Genomic DNA, 14,950 nt, shown 5'->3' with positions numbered 1-14,950 from the left:
AGGACCTCTGTGCACGATGCTGTAACAGAACACCCAGTTTAGTCAAGTTTTCTGTTTTCTCAACTGGGAACTCCACTTGCAGAAAGATGCCCAGCACTTCCACCTTCCTTTTCCTTTGACCCCTGCCCTACTTAGGAAGAGCACAAGGGGAAACAAAGCTTGGGGATTCCTCAAAGGCCTGCTAGCCTTAGAGTAGCCTTAACCCTGGCTCGGTAGCTAAGCCCCGTCCCGGCGCAATCCCCGAGCTTGAAACTGAATCAGCCCCAGCCGGTCAGCCTGTCTCAGTGGCTTCTGCGCTGTGAGCGGAGCGAACGTGTGCGGGCAGCCAGCGTGCGCGCTGGGTGTGCTTGCAGCGTGCCCGCCAGCGGTGTGGTGCGTGCCGCGTGTGTGACCGGAGTGCGGTGGGAAAGGCTGCGCTCGTGAGCCGTGTGCTGCTGTACGAGGTACTCCCTCGGCGAAGCGTGGAGGCTGTCTCTTTCCACTTAGCCTGGCCCAGGCCAGTCGTGCTGAACGCCTGCCAGGAATCTGGAGAAGTCAGCATGACTCACCCGCTCAGACTGGGTCGCATTTTTTTTCTCTCTCTCTCTTTTTTTTATTATAATCCGTATTCAATATTTCACATAACAGTGAAATTTTCCATTGGTATTGGCACGAGTTGTATACAGTAAAAATTAAAATATCCTCTCCTGTTCCAGCTGGAAAGTAGTAGCTGGGCTTTCACGGTGCAGATAGTCACATGAAACGTACATATTAATTGGAAACGGGCTGAATGCGCCCTGTGTGTGTGAGCTAGGGTGTTAATAGAATATTGTAGAACTTTATTGCCACCTCCTTCATCTTGTACAGTGAGCCTGTCTGTTTTCTGGCTTTAATTGTGCTTTTACAGATCTGACACTTCTCTTCAGGTCTGTCCATCAAGCTCGGCTTCCCTGCTTTCCCTCAGTGTAGGTTCTGTGTTCCACATGGGGTTTGATGCATTCCTAGTGGGATCTCTTATTTACCTCTTGAAGACTTTGTGTCTGAATGATGTTGGCCTTCCAATGCACTTCAGTGTCATAACGTACAATAAAACACAAGGAATCATGATAATAGCATTGTAAAGCATGGAGAGATAGGGTACAGGGTCATACTTTGTAATGTGACACTACAAAGTGTCATGACTCAGTAGCAGTGACACGGCAGAAGCTAATTAGTCAAAGTAGTATCCTCGTAGATCCACTGCTCAATATTTAATTCTTCAGATAAGCACATCTTGCATATTAATGTAACAGGGCTCAGTGGCAGTGATCATATTACAGGAGTGATGCCACATCCTTAAAAGCTAGTCAGTGTAGAATTCTCCTGTGGCAGATGAGGCAAAGCGTTGTGTCTGCTCTGAGCCCCTGGGTGACTGTGATCAAAAGCCAGCAGGGACAGAGTCAAGCTGCAGCCATCCCATTGAGAAAATACTTTTTTTGTGAGTGAGTGGTATTTGTGAGTGGTCACAAGACCTGGAGCAGATGGTACTGTATGTAAATATGAATGCTTATAAAACGAGAAATCTAGCCACTATGTTCAAATCACTGGTCAATGGATTGATAGATCTTTTGTTTCTCACTTCTCTTACCTTGAACTAGGCCTCTGATCTCTTAGCTATTCTCTTCAATTTTGATTTTCCTGTTTCACACTCTTCCCCCTGATGCTCTCTACCTTTTTGCAACTGGTGATCTATGAGACGGCGAGGCTATGTTTGTGAATTCTGTTCTGTCCTCCTTATCTTGCTTCTCTAAATCTGATTCCCAGGGGACAAAGTACATTTGTTTAACAGCTCTCTCTTGTCTACCCTTGACAGCTTAGGAGCTACCTGAACTAGAACCATCTCCTTTTCTTGCTCTACCCCATGGTACACTGACCAGCTTCACTCTATGAAGGCAGTTTCCCGTAAACAGGAACACAGGTGGCAGATTTCTGGCCTCAATGTTCATTTTCAGTCTTGGAAGTGTTACAGTACCAGCATCCAGCCACCAGAGGGCACCTATACTGCTACGACCTACCTCATTTACTCAGGGGAGGCGTAGATCTACTAGACCTCATTAGCCAATCCCAGTGCTCCTTCATCACCACGCCTCCCCTCTCCAGCCTACTTAAACCCTGTGCTCTGTTCCAGCTTTGTTCAGTATTTGATTTTACCTGGTGAGTTGCATGTTTGATCCTCAGTGCAATTTTCCTTTGACTGCTTCTTGGTTTATGGACTTTTGGATTGCCTTTTGACCCTGATTTCTGGATCTTGTCTTGGGTATTGTATGATTTGTCTCTCTTCTGGTTTTCTACCTTTTTGCTAGTCCTTGACATCCTGTTAATGGCTTCCTCGTGATCTCGTCACCCGCATAGGGTCCATCACATTCCAACTAGCTGGTCTCCAGCGTAACAGGAAAGAGCACTTCTCTGGAGACAAGGATGCAGTAGAATCTGCTAGATCAAGCTACTTCTCCCATAACCTCAGACACCAATTCTCCACCATAAACACGTTGCTTAAACCAAACTGCCAAACCACATTACCTGCCTCATCCCAACTTGCATCACATTCTTAGAGTTTTTTAGCTCCAAGACTGGCAGCTTCCAGTATCGCAATCTCTTCACAATGCATATTGCCTCCACACCTTTTCTGTGTCCCAAAGAAGGCTCCACAGCCAAAATGTTGGGTTTCCTTTCTTCTCTTTTCAGCATGGAATAAACCTTTACTTGTTCCTTTGCAGCCTATGCATGCTGATACAGTTACCTTCTTGAACTAGGTCCTGTGTTGTTGCTGTAAAGCTGGTCAACACATTAGTCTTTTCTGGAATTGACTACTGTAAATGCCATACTCAGTGTGGTGTCTAAGTCCACACTAAACAAACGACAGTATGTATAAATTCGGCTGCCAGAATCCTGATCAGGTTTAATGCAAGTGATCACATTACTCCTATCCTGGAGTCCTTTGATATGCTTTCTGTCAGCTTTCATGTTGATTTCAAAATCCTCATGCTCGCCTACAAGGTTCTGCATTGTTTGGCACCTCAGTATCTGTACCTCGTAACCTTCATTTGTTTAATTCCAGTCTACTGTCTGTCCCCAAAACCCATCTTTGCTCTATGGGTGACAGGACTTCTTCTGCTGTGCACCAAAGCTCTGGAACTTTATCCCTAAAGATATCGGCGAATCGCCTTCCCACTGCTCCATCATACCTATACTGAAAACCCTATATTTTTTTAGGTGGAAATTTAACTGGTTCTCAGTGCCACTTTGCTTTTCTACTGTATTCCATATCCCCATTTATTATCTCTTCTCAATGTTTTTATTTCTTGTTCTGTAAAGAACTGTGAGAAGCCACTTTTAAAGGCACAATTTAAAAACAAAGATTATTATTTGTGGCATTATGCAGGGGTGTGTCCAGTGTGGAGGTGGAGCCCTGGTAGAAGGTTGATGCTTTCTTTACATTCAAGTCCAGGTTATTGCTATGACACCACCTAAGCAGCTGTATGACTTCATCCCTGTAAGTGGACTCGTCATCATCACTGATCAGTCCTATTATAGTGGTGTCATCTGCAAACTTAATGATGCGGTTGTTGCCGTGTCTTGCTGTGCAGTCGTGAGTGAACAGGGAGTACAACCTTGGACTCGGACAGCAGCCTTGTGGGGTTCCAATGCTCAGGGTGAGTGGTGTTGATGTTTTATTGCCTATCCGCACCATCTGTGGTCTCTCGATAAAGTCCAGCAGCCAGTTGCAGACAGAGTTGCACAGACCTAATCCCCTGAGCTTTGTCACCAGTTGACGGGGTATGATGGAATTGAATGCTGAACTGTAGTCCACAAACAGCATTCTCACATACGAGTTCTTAGTGTCCAGGTGTTCCAAGGCTGTATGCAGAGCCAGGGAGACTGCATCATCCACTGATCTGTTTTTCTGGTAGGGGAACTGCAAGGGGTCCAGGGACTCTGTGATGGAGGAGTTGATGTGTGACAACACCAGCTTCTCCAGGCATTTCATCACTACAGATGTTAATGCTACTGGGCGGTAATCATTCAGGCATGTCACTTTTGCCTTTTTGGGGGTTGGAACAATAGTGTTTTTTTTTTTAAAGCAGGTGGGGACCATGGACTGTGACAGGGAGAGTTAAAGATGTCCGTAAACACTGTGGTCAACTGGGCTGCACATGTCCTCAGGATGCGAGGTGGTATCCCATCAGGCCCTGCAGCCTTACAGATTTTCACCCTGCTCAGAGTCTTCTGCACGTCCTGCTCTGAGAATGCTGTGTTTATGCCTTCACTGAAACCTGGCTGAATGCATGCGTCCCGGACACCGCCATCCAGCCAAAGGGGTTCACCGTTTACCACATGGACAGAAACCACCAAGCAACCGGCAAACACAAAGGCGGAGGCGTTTGCTTCCTGGTCAACAGCAAGTGGTGCACCGACGTGAAGGTAATCTCTAAATCCTGCTCGCCGAATCTAGAACACCTGACCATAAAATGTCGACCCTTTTATTTGCCGAGGGAGGTTTCCGCCACTATTATCACAACTGTTTACATTCAACCTCAAGCCTGCGTGGAAGCAGCACATAGTGAACTCCACGACATTATCAACAAGCATGAAAACTCCCACCCAGAAGCTGTCTCAATTGTAGTTGGGGACTTCAACCACTGCAATCTGAGGAAAGTTCTGCAAAAATACATTCAGCATGTCACTGTACTGACAAGAGGAGGCAATAGTTTGGACCACTGCTACACAACAAGAAAAGGAGCATACAAAGCGCTTCCCAAACCGAGTTTCGGTAAGTCGGACCACATCGCTCTCCTGTTGCTTCCTGAGTACAAACAGAAGCTGAAGACCTCCCCCATTGCGAACAGGTCAGCGCGTTGTTGGTCTGAGGAGGTGGAAAGCAGGTTAATAGACTGCTTTGATAGTACAGACTGGGACGCATTCAGAGCTACCGACACAGATTTAAATGAGTATACGGACGCGGTCACCAGCTATATTAAATACTGCACCGACATTTTTGTGCCAGAAATGAAAATTAGGTCATTTCCCAATCAGAAACCGTGGTTCAACAACGACATTCACAATAAAATTAAAGATAGATCCACCGGGTTCAAATCGGGGGACAAAGAGCTGTACAGGAAATCACGGTATGCATTAGAGGAAGCCATAAAACGCGCCAAATGGAGCTAGAGAGTGCGATTTGAAACGCAGTGTGCTGACAACCGAAGGCTGTGGCAGGGATTACAGTCAATCACAGGCTACAAGGGCTGCAGCCAGGAGATTGACACGAACAACACACCCCTGCCAGATGAGCTGAACCGTTTCTATGCCCGCTTTGATGCTCTGAACAGGGGCAATGCTGAGAAGACCCCAAGTGAGCAGGGCAAGTTTGTTCTGAAACTCTCAGAGCAGGACGTGCAGAAGACTCTGAACAGGGTGAAAATCTGTAAGGCTGCAGGGCCTGATGGGATACCACCTCGCATCCTGAGGACATGTGCAGCCAAGCTGACCACAGTGTTTACGGACATCTTTAACTCCTCCCTGTCACAGTCCGTGGTCCCCACCTGCTTTAAAAAAAACACTATTGTTCCAACCCCCAAAAAGGCAAAAGTGACATGCCTGAATGATTACCGCCCAGTAGCATTAACATCTGTAGTGATGAAATGCCTGGAGAAGCTGGTGTTGTCACACATCAACTCCTCCATCACAGAGTCCCTGGACCCCTTGCAGTTCCCCTACCAGAAAAACAGATTAGTGGATGATGCAGTCTCCCTGGCTCTGCATACAGCCTTGGAACACCTGGACACTAAGAACTCATATGTGAGAATGCTGTTTGTGGACTACAGTTCAGCATTCAATTCCATCATACCCCGTCAACTGGTGACAAAGCTCAGGGGATTAGGTCTGTGCAACTCTGTCTGCAACTGGCTGCTGGACTTTATCGAGAGACCACAGATGGTGCGGATAGGCAATAAAACATCAACACCACTCACCCTGAGCACTGGAACCCCACAAGGCTGCTGTCTGAGTCCAAGGTTGTACTCCCTGTTCACTCACGACTGCACAGCAAGACACAGCAACAACCGCATCATTAAGTTTGCAGATGACACCACTATAAAAGGACTGATCAGTGATGATGACGAGTCCACTTACAGGGATGAAGTCGTACAGCTGCTTAGGTGGTGTCATAGCAATAACCTGGACTTGAACGTAAAGAAAACGAAAGAGCTAATAGTGGACTTTCGGAGACACAGGCCACACACTCACAGCCCACTCAGTATTGATGGAACGGAAGTGGAAACAGTCACCAGCTTTAGGTTTTTGGGAATTCACATCTCTAAAGATCTAACCTGGAGTGTGAACACTGATTCTATCATGAAGAAGGCTCAGCAGCGCCTTTATTTCTTGAGGTGCCTCAAGCGATGGGGGATGCCAATACATGTGTTGGTGAACTTCTACCGCTGCACCATCGAGAGCATCCTCACCAACGGGATCACCGTGTGGTATGGCAACACCTCTTCGCGAGAAAGAAAGGCACTTCAGAGAATGGTCAATATGGCCCAGAAGATCATCGGCTGCGGTCTCACCGAGATTAAACAGCTCTATGAGGACCGCTGCCGTGGTAGAATTCTGGCCATCACAGAGGACAGTCACCACCCCGGGCATGAGCTCTTCACCCCACTGCCCTCAGGCAAGAGATATAAGAGCATACGGACACTTACCACTAGATTCTTCAATAGCTTCTATCCACAAGCAGTGAGATTGGCGAACACATTTAGCCATCCCCTTCGGACCACACCTACTCCATCACCATCTACCTCTTTATGATTTCTTATCTATTGCACATCTCCAGTCATTGTTTACACGTCTGTATTGTTTACATTCAAACTGTCTACATGTTTACTTGCACATTGTCTACTGTTTGTTTGTATATTGTCTTGATGCACTGTTTGCACTTTGTTTTGTTTTTTACACTTGTTTTACAATCGAGAGACTTTCTGTAAGTAAGAATTCTATTGTACCGGTTACATATGGCAATAAAGTTCAAGTTCAAGCAGATGGGCTCAATGTCAGCAATTCCAAAACTTCACCAGCAGGAGGTGCCAAAGAGACAGAGCTGGACTTGTGCTTGCTGAGCCAATGTGCATGTGAAGCCCTGGCCAGGAATGTCTCCGATTCAGAAGGAGAGTAATGGAACATTCTGTGACTGGTGGGGAGGATGTGCTCAATGCAGTGTGAGGGATAATGAGAATTACAGGCTCTCGGAGCCTCGGGCCAGACTCTCTGTCATCCTCTACAGCAATCATGCTGAGTGCTGAGCGAAGACAGGGAGATCAGTCCAGCTCTGGCAGGTGTGAGCTGCAGCAATGGGTTCGAGACAGTCTGGCCAAGTTCAGGATAATTGAAATTAATTTCCTGATATTTTAAGAGTGGGACATACTTTCCCCCATCCCCCTACTTGAAGAGAGTGTACTTTTTGGTGCATGCTTTAGCAGAATGTGTCCATTTTTACCCGGTGATAGGATTTGAAACTAGAAACTGCACAATACTAATCCTGAGTCTCCATCTGTTGCCGGGAGATACCAGGCATTTCCACAATGCTCAGAGTACCTCTTCCTTGTTTACTATGTCAAGAGACTGTTCTGAATGCTTACAGCATCTCGATATGCTTCCAGCTTTCAGCAGTTCATGTACGAGTCTGATCTTTAACTTTAATTCAGCGGACTGCACTCACTTCATCAACTTCATTCACTGTGTGTTTCAAGCATCCTCGCTTAAAAACATCAGTTGACACACAGTGGCGGAGCAACAAACACACTTGACGTTTCGCTAAACAACAGGCAGGACCTTGACCGCACAGTTAAATCAGCTGTTATGAAGCTTACAGACCCAAACCCAGAGCTGTACATTAACACAGAGCAGAAGAAAGATATTGGTTTGATTTTTTCTTTTTTTTTAAAAAAAAAAAAGCATTGCTGTCAAGGCAGTCTCCCAGAACCACAGAATTCCTGGGGTTTGGCAAAGGACTTGCAGTGTACAGGAAGACATAAGCTCTTTCTGTAAACTGAGTGAGATTCATAAACTCTGATGATGCCTTTCCTACCTCCATGTTCTTTCAGGGCTGAGATGTGAACAGGGAAACCTTCTCCATTTACCTTCATGATCCATAAGTCCTGTCATGTGGGCTTTGATGATGATAATCTGCTTATCAGACACCTTTAGCCAGGGAGACTTTTAATATTGAAAGTTTAAATTAAGAGTTGGTGATAGGAACAATTGAATAGGCTCATAAGGCAAAGGTGATGAAATTGCTAACAGCACAAGTTACTGCTAACTAGATAAGTAACACAAGGATCAAACAAACAAAATGAATTCAATTAAATCAGTAGATCATGTGGAAACAGTATGAATGAAACACCATTTTGTATACCTAGTTTACAGTAAATGTAATTAACAAGTTACAAAAGTGTTAAAGTGTCTCAAGTGAAATGTAGCTGAACGATGATGATCTATATTGTAACCCAAAGGTCCTGACCTAGGCTCCAGTTTATTTAGTGTCTGTAATGGCAGTATTGCACAGCCCTCAATGGGTTTCAGCTGTTCTAGAATTGAGAAAGAAATCTAGGCCTGCACACAAGTTACAAAACCACAAAACACAGCTCACTGTTCTTTAATTTAAATTTTAAATAGTGAAATATTTTCTTATAAAGTAGTATAATGCATGATCCTCATTTTGGATCCTGAACTTTGGAGTATGCAAGTGGGAGTGATGGCATAGAAAAAGTTTCAGTTTTATGATAGTGATTTTATTTAGCGTTTCAAAGTAAGAACAACATATACATAATGATTTAGATTTGAAGAAAGATGCTTGAAGGCCGGAGTCCAGTTTGTCTTTCCCAGTGATTTTTTTTTTGTTAACCGAAGGGTTATGCTTCCTGAACTTTGACCTCAGTTGCGGATGCGGGGCTCCAAGGGAGAGCCGGGAGGCCCCAGGCACTGTAGGAACCAATGAAGATGAGTAAACACCTCCGCCCCCACCCCACCCCACCCCCACCCAGTCCATCAGTGTGGAGTTACAGTGACTTCACAACACATTCCTGCATTCCCGGGCGACCCTAAGACTTGGAAAATGGCAAACAGAATTTCCATATCTGGAAAATGAAGGGAAGGAATTCCGGGAAAGGGATATGCAGATTTATAGCAACAGAGTGATAATGGTATACAGGATGCTACTGTCTGCTGGCAAAGCTGGTGAAAGATGTTGACGCATTACACCGAACAACGAACGCCATTGGGCTATTTGATATTTCAGAGGATCATTTGCACGTGTGGGCCAGAGAGAGGGCTGCACAGAGCCGAGGAATACCATTGAAATGTTATGGAAAGCCCTTGATGAACTGAGGGACACTTATTCTTCTTGGGGTGATACATTCTGGTACCTGGAACCTCTGTCTCTCTCAGTCAGGCTTCTGGTAAAGAAGGTCAATTAAAGATTTGGAATTTTAAATGTAACTACAAGTGTAAATTCAAATCCCTCAGAGGTTTATATTAGCTTCCTAGCTGTTATAAATCCTGTTGAAACCCATGTAAACACTTCGCTGGAATCTGGGCGTAGTGCAAACAGTCTTTGGCCTCATCTTGAAAATATTATTGAATTTAAACAGCTTGATTTTCTCGTTTGTTAATGAAGTGAAATTCCTTTGTGGCTTGTATATTTTCAGTTTGCCTGGTTTTATGTTAACTGCTGTGCTGGCGGGGAAGCTTGTTCAGATTTCAGCCGAAGCGATAAATCAAGGAGAGGATGGACAAGAGGCTCTCCAGTGGCACAAGGTTGCCATATGCTGAGATTCTTAATATGTCTTCACAGCTGAAGTGTAAATCCAGCGGCGCTGTTAAACCAAATGACACCAACTTTGATGTTGTTTCATGCTTCTGATATTAAATTAATTTGTCATGATTCAGTTGCCTTGATTAGATCAATACCAGAAGCTAAACTATTTATTGGTCATATTGATCAGATAATCCTTCACTCTCTGCATTTTGTCAATGGCTGCCTTATCAATCCTCTAAGGTATAAGTGTCTGGTTGATCAAATCCCTATAATCTTCTTAAAAGCCCCACATGTACCATTGGTAATATAAATATAAAAAGGACTCTGTCGGCGGATTTCTTTCATTATTATGGCTTAATGCAGTGGGATCAGCTGTAGCACAGGCTGGGAAAATAAACTGTTTGAGTTCTTGATGTAGTGGTGCTGCACTGAACTTCATTCCCCTGTCTTGTAAAATATAATAAGCTTGTCGACTCTTGTGTGAGCCGTTCTATGTTGTCTCCAGATCTCTTTGTTGTGAGGGACAATGTCTATAATTACTGCTGCATTGTGGGCTTCATCTTGAAGACTTCTGTGAGCTCAAACGACCAGCAGATATCATTATTATAGCAGCAGTCAATCAGATGGATATTTGCATATGTGCATCTGATGGGGAGCAAAAAACTGATGACAGATGCTAAAAATGTCATTCAAGAAAAACGGCTATTGTAATCTTACAGGGTTCCATATGTGCAATTTCGGGAAGGAAAGATTGTGAGAAGATAACATAAAGTAATGTCCTATTGAATTAATTTGAAAAGTCTACTCAAACAGACATTTTAATTCAAACTCTGTCCAGAAATATTGTTTACATTACAGTTATAGACCCAGAAAAATCAGAATTTTTATTAACCTGCCAAGCACTGAATTTTTAATTTGTGATTTAATTTAATCTGAGCCTCTATCTTTTTATATCTGGAATTACCATTTATTTTTTTATTGTACCCACTCAGTTTGGAATTGTCAATTGATGTAAAACAGCTGTAATCTTCTGGAAGAGAATGAGACATGCAAATGAGCTCCTCTGACACCTTTAGGCCCACCTGTACAGCCTTCTATCATGTGACACACTGCTGTTATAAGACTGGTAGTGCTGATTGGAGGCATGGCTCAACTATCACTGACAACATTACAAACCTGCTGGTATCCTGACATCACAGAACACTTGCAGGTACCCTGACATCACTTTGCCCTGACATCACAGAAAGCCTGCAGTTACCCTGACATCACTGTGCCCTGACATCACAGCAAACCTGCAGGCACCCTGACATCACAGCAAACCTGCAGGCACCCTGAAATCACTGCAAGCATGTTGGTACCCTGACATCACTGCAAGTCTGCAGGTGCCCTGTCATTACAGCAACATACAGGTGCCCTGACATCACTGAGTCCTGAAATCAGAGCAAGTGTGCAGGTGCCCAGCTAGTTGCATGAAGCCCTTGACTACTAGAAAGCTGAGAGACTATGCATTGACATACTCAGTCCTACCCCAACAATGCTCTGCAAAATGTGTGCCGCCCTGTAGCAGTCTGAGAGGGACGTGACCTGCCTTTTCTGTTCCAGCCACTCGGGAGTGGGCTTGAGCCCAGATTCATGGCATGAACATTTATTCCTCTGTCATGATGCTGGAGCTGTTGATTGAGAGGTGTGTCCCAATCAAAATGTTCCATTTGGTTGGTGATGGACTGAAATTTGTTACAGAGTTGCAAGAATGGCTCAATATGGATGTGAACAGCCCTGGAAAAATTGTAAAGTGCACTGCAGCCTTTATTTAACGCTGCCTATATATTCTGAACCTGCTTTTATAGGACCATTGTGAAAGTTGTATGAAAGACTTCTGTCACCTAATAGCATGTTATTAAAGGAAGGAGGAGAGCTAGAGGATTTATTGGTATTTTCTTTTAAAAATGTATTCTTGAACTATGAATGGTAGATCTCCAATACTAATTCAAGGAAAATGGTTCATTGCTTCAGTAGATCTGACCACTTGTTTGAATGAAGCTCGGTCAGCACACACATACTTTCTGTATAAATCACATCTACTGTGATGTGCCTTGGCGTTGATATGTGCTGTTTATAAACAGACCAAAAAAATCTTTTCCCAAGAATTTTCTGTTGCGATTCTTAAATGTATCTAGATACAAATCCCCTAAACATTGAACAGGTACTGATTAAGTTTTTAGAAGGACTGATAAATCTGTTCACGAGAGGTCGGGAGACATCTGCACATTTTTAGGGCCTGTTGCTCCTTTAATGCCATATTCTTTTTTTAGAGAGAAGTGATGAAATTTAGGACCCATTCCAAATCGTTCTGCAGTCACTGGAGCATGTGGCTTCTTCAGGAAGAAGGTTGCGGTCTGTGCTCCACTGCTTGTGTTATTGCGCACACTTGTCATCGGGGGTTTATAACCAGTGTTACTCTCTCCTGTACTTTAATAAAATTAGCTACTGAAGTTACTGAGGGAAGCGAACACAGCGATTGCATTGCTTAGTCCTGCCAGAAATTAAAGTTAATGTTGTCCTGTGGAAAGGCTTTCTGCAGAGGGGAGGAAAAATGATTCCCCTTTCAGAAAACGTGGTTGCTTTCCCATTCCACAGGAGCGACATCACTGGCTGTGGCCTTAACAGGGCCGACGCGGGGGGGTCCCAGCACAAGCCAGATTTTGCACAGCACGTGGGTGTGAGCTGTGCTGTGGACTGGGAGCCCTGTTGGAACGGGACCGGAGATGCCATTGCCCTACTGGCCCTTCAGGGAAAGGGGTCCAGTCCATGTCCCATAGAAGTTCGATCTGTTTCTGGTTTTACAAGCCACAGGCTTGTCCATAAACCCAGCACCAGATACAGATACTGGATGTTTCTGTCTTGTCACCTTATCATGTATATTTCATGTATATTTCCCTAGTTAGACTTAGAGTTTTGCCTTTAGCTAGAATCAGAAATGGGCCAAAACCAGTTTGCAACAGGAATGCTTCCTTCTATAACTAGTCTGGTATTTGTAGATTTATCTCTGTTTGAGAAGTCAGGTGTTGAAGTCCTCGATCCGGCACATGGGTACCTAACTTTCTGTCTTCCGGCAGTAACTATGTTCTACACACATGATAGGTTGGAGTTAGGCTGGCAGTCGAACAATTCTGCAGGTAATTTAATGGAGATTTGGGTTATGGCAGTAATTGCTCGCAGTCACTACACGGTTTAACTGTGCCCCGAGGACACCATGTAAACACAGCTCCAATTCTCAGGCCCAGAGAGCAGAGGAGGGGATATTGATTTCAGGCTGAACAGGGAGCTCCAGGGGGGCTTCATCTATCCTGGGCTTCTGAAGGGAAAGAATTAAATTTCCAAAACTCCAAAACCAGCAGAACTTCTCATACTCCTCAGAGGGTTCTCTTTTTCCCCCATTTTTTTGTTTCTGATCTGTACTGTGAATTAAACATCAACACAGCAATTTTGGTCAGCAGAACAGCGTCTAGCGGAACAATCTTGTGTCTGGAAATACTGACTGGAGCAGCTCCTGTTCTGCCTTGGCAGCAATCCTCCATCAGAGAAAGGCCCTTCATGTTAATTATAGACCTCAGGCTTACTTGTCATTTGTCATGTTGTTTGCTACGAAAGGGCTGAGAGCAGATTCTTGGGTTATGGAGCTGGGACCCTAACGCTGGTAGAAGTCGTGCCTTCAACAGTTCAGAAAGACCTGTGTGACAATGTGTTCTGGTTGTCTTCTGTTTCTTGTCTGGCAGGTCTCGGGGACACCTGCTGAATTTGTTAATCCAGTTCTCGATGTGGGTCAGACGCTTGCTTGGGAGATGGAAAGTGTTCAGGTCTGTGCTGCTGGTTTACTCATTAGGCTGTTTGAAGGCCCAGACAGAATGCTTACAATCCACCTGTCGAGACCTGGGATTGTGCATGGCTTTGATTTTCCCCCTCTTTCTAGAAATTGAGAAAGAAAGCTTTATCGTTAAAAGATGTTTTTTTAAAAGCACAAAATGATTTAGCTTTATTTTAAATAAAACAGAAATAGGACGAAGATTTTTCAAGAGAGCATGACTGTGCCTGTTGGCCGATTTCGTTCAAAACACAGAACATTGCTGCAGTAATATTGAGTATTTTTTACTGAGCACTGGGTAAGAACCCAGAGCGTGGTGTTCTAGCGACATGTTTTTGTTGTCATTCCATCCCAGTAAGAACTGAAATTCAGTAATTCAAGAAAAGACTGAAGATTAAAAAATCGGGTCTTGTTGTTAGCAGATAATGTTGTAGTAATGGCGCAGTGGTCAGCATTACAGCCCCCCCAGTGCTGGAGCCCTGGGTTCAGTTACTGGGGTGGTAGCTGTGTGGAGTTTTCTATGTTCTCCCTGTGCTTGTGTAGGTGTCCTGCTGGTACTCTGGTTTCCTCCCACAATCCAAAGACACAGTGGTAAGTTAAATGCTTTCTGGGAAACTTGGCCCTGGTGTGAGCGTGTGTGTGTCTGCCCCGTGGCGTCCTGTCCAGGGTGTATCCTGCCTTGTGCCTGTTGCTTGCTGGGATAAGCTCTGGGTTACCCATGACCTTGAATTCGATGAAGTGGTTAGAAAATGGATAGATGGATGTTAGAAGATAAGCACAGGTCTTCCCATGATGCTTCAGTGCAAGACATTATTACAGGTTTGGGGTGTGATAAAATCTAGTATCAGGTCCTGACCCCAGTTTGCAAGCAAATAAGAAAGATTAATAATTACACCCCCTAACATCAGGGATTGCTGAGAGTGTTCTGGAACATCTTGATAATAGAGGAACAAAAAAGCCTATAACAAATATTTACTGTGATGCAATACTAACCTATATTGGAATTAAAAGGTCAGTGAGTATCACAGCCCTGCTTTTTTGTTATTGAAATCCATAGTTCTAGCCTTATAATTTATAGACAACAAAACCACAGAGAGAACCTATGTCCAAGTAACATGGATCCTACTATTCCCTATTAGGAATCTCTCTGTCTATACAGGTGCTAACTAATGAAAGGGAACAAACTTCCCTGTCCTAAATAAAGACATTCCTAAAACAGGGGAGACATATTTAGCCTGCAGATTTCACAGTGAAGGAAA

General features: G+C 44.3%; 1 protein-coding gene across 4 annotated transcripts in view; it reads left to right on the top strand.

The window, feature by feature from the left end:
- Nucleotides 1–13,426: 13,426 nt before the first annotated feature.
- The window catches only part of LOC148659160 (integrin alpha-11-like), a 59,778-nt gene continuing 58,254 nt past the window's right edge, over nucleotides 13,427–14,950 (top strand). Inside the window, exons 1-2 of one of the 4 annotated variants that reach the window (XM_088641104.1) lie at nucleotides 13,427–13,686; nucleotides 14,235–14,282. The gene's annotated coding sequence lies outside the window, so the exon portion shown is untranslated. Of the gene's footprint in view, nucleotides 14,283–14,950 lie in introns of all 4 variants that reach the window. The other 3 variants (XM_088641100.1, XM_088641103.1, XM_088641101.1) reach the window with 3 other exon arrangements.

The sequence above is a fragment of the Lepisosteus platostomus genome, chromosome 7 (assembly GCF_059453375.1).
Source record: "Lepisosteus platostomus isolate fLepPlt1 chromosome 7, fLepPlt1.hap1, whole genome shotgun sequence".
NCBI classification, from domain to species: Eukaryota; Metazoa; Chordata; class Actinopteri; order Semionotiformes; family Lepisosteidae; genus Lepisosteus; species Lepisosteus platostomus.
Note: the sequence above shows the minus strand (reverse complement) of the source record. Positions and strands in the feature narration are given on the sequence as shown.